The sequence below is a fragment of the Haliaeetus leucocephalus genome, unplaced genomic scaffold, assembly GCF_000737465.1.
Source record: "Haliaeetus leucocephalus isolate CR32 unplaced genomic scaffold, Haliaeetus_leucocephalus-4.0 Scaffold306, whole genome shotgun sequence".
NCBI lineage: Eukaryota > Metazoa > Chordata > Aves > Accipitriformes > Accipitridae > Haliaeetus > Haliaeetus leucocephalus.
Genome location: NW_010972742.1, coordinates 3,447,741 through 3,448,846, shown reverse-complemented (window position 1 = coordinate 3,448,846; position 1,106 = coordinate 3,447,741). Strand labels below are relative to the sequence as shown.

The 1,106-nt window shown below is 55.6% G+C and overlaps 1 protein-coding gene across 1 annotated transcript in view; it reads right to left on the bottom strand.

The window, feature by feature from the left end:
- The window catches only part of VAV2 (vav 2 guanine nucleotide exchange factor), a 150,865-nt gene that overhangs the window by 109,854 nt on the left and 39,905 nt on the right, over nt 1-1,106 (bottom strand). The window lies entirely within an intron of this gene.

Genomic DNA, 1,106 nt, shown 5'->3' with positions numbered 1-1,106 from the left:
CAGAATGAACATTTCTGGCTCTTTCATTTCCACTGAGATGCTGCACCATCTATAAACAGTCCAGATTCGCAAGTAGGAGAGAGAAGAAGGGCAAAAAGCAGGGAGAATTTACTACAGCACAGCTAAAAGCTTCTGCAGCAGTGAATACCAAAGGGCCCCCGCCGCTGGTGCCCAGCTCCTGCTCTTGCTCCAGCCCAAGAGCCAGTTTTCATCTCATTTCATGGGACATTTTCATCTGCTCTTTGTGGACACTGGGCTCCCGAGCCACGCCAAAGACCTTACAGCACCTCTCCTCCATGCTCCCCAAAATCAGAGCAGCTTTGCAAACGGTGGTAACTCCCACGACGGCGTCTACTCGTGCTGGTCTCTCACTTGCTCAGCGATGCACAAAGTCCTCGGCAAGGAGCTGAGCTTCTCCCAGGGAAAGGCTCCCTGCTACGACAGCTTGGCAAAAGCCCCCAGGGGTGCCCAGCCGCCAAAAAGCTAAACATCGCTCCGGGCTGCGGAACCTGACGCCACGAAGCATTTCTTGGCAAAGAACCCAGCCCCGATAACCGGAGACCTTGGGCGAATGTGGGTGTCCGCTTTCGGCCACGTAACATCTCACCAGCCGGTGGGAGCCCAGCGTGTCCCTTTCTCCTTTCGGCCGGTGGGACACGAGGTGACACCAGGACCACGGCTTGGGGGTTCAGCTGCCAGGTCCCCTGCCTGGGCTGGTAAAACCCAGGTGTTTCACAGAGGGGCTTTAGGGTGCAGTGAAAGACTAACTGCATTTTATCAGCGATTTGTTGCCTGTGCGCAATTTAAGGCTGCGGTGCTGTTACTGGCCCCCCGAAGACCGCAAAACACACCAGCGCGGCCCTTTTGACATTAACTGCGACGCGCAGCTAGGAAGATTCACAGGCCACCAGGTATTTCAGGGCAATATTCATAGCAGAGCAGGGAGGATTTCCAGGATTTGGAGCCTAAAAATGTACATTACTGGAGGTGTCGCAGCACCTACCACATCCCTCATGGCAAACACCGCCCGGGGAAGGGTCCTGAGCACGGCACGGCGCTGCGCAGCAGAAAGCACTGTCTGGTACACGCTTGACTAGCCGCAGAAA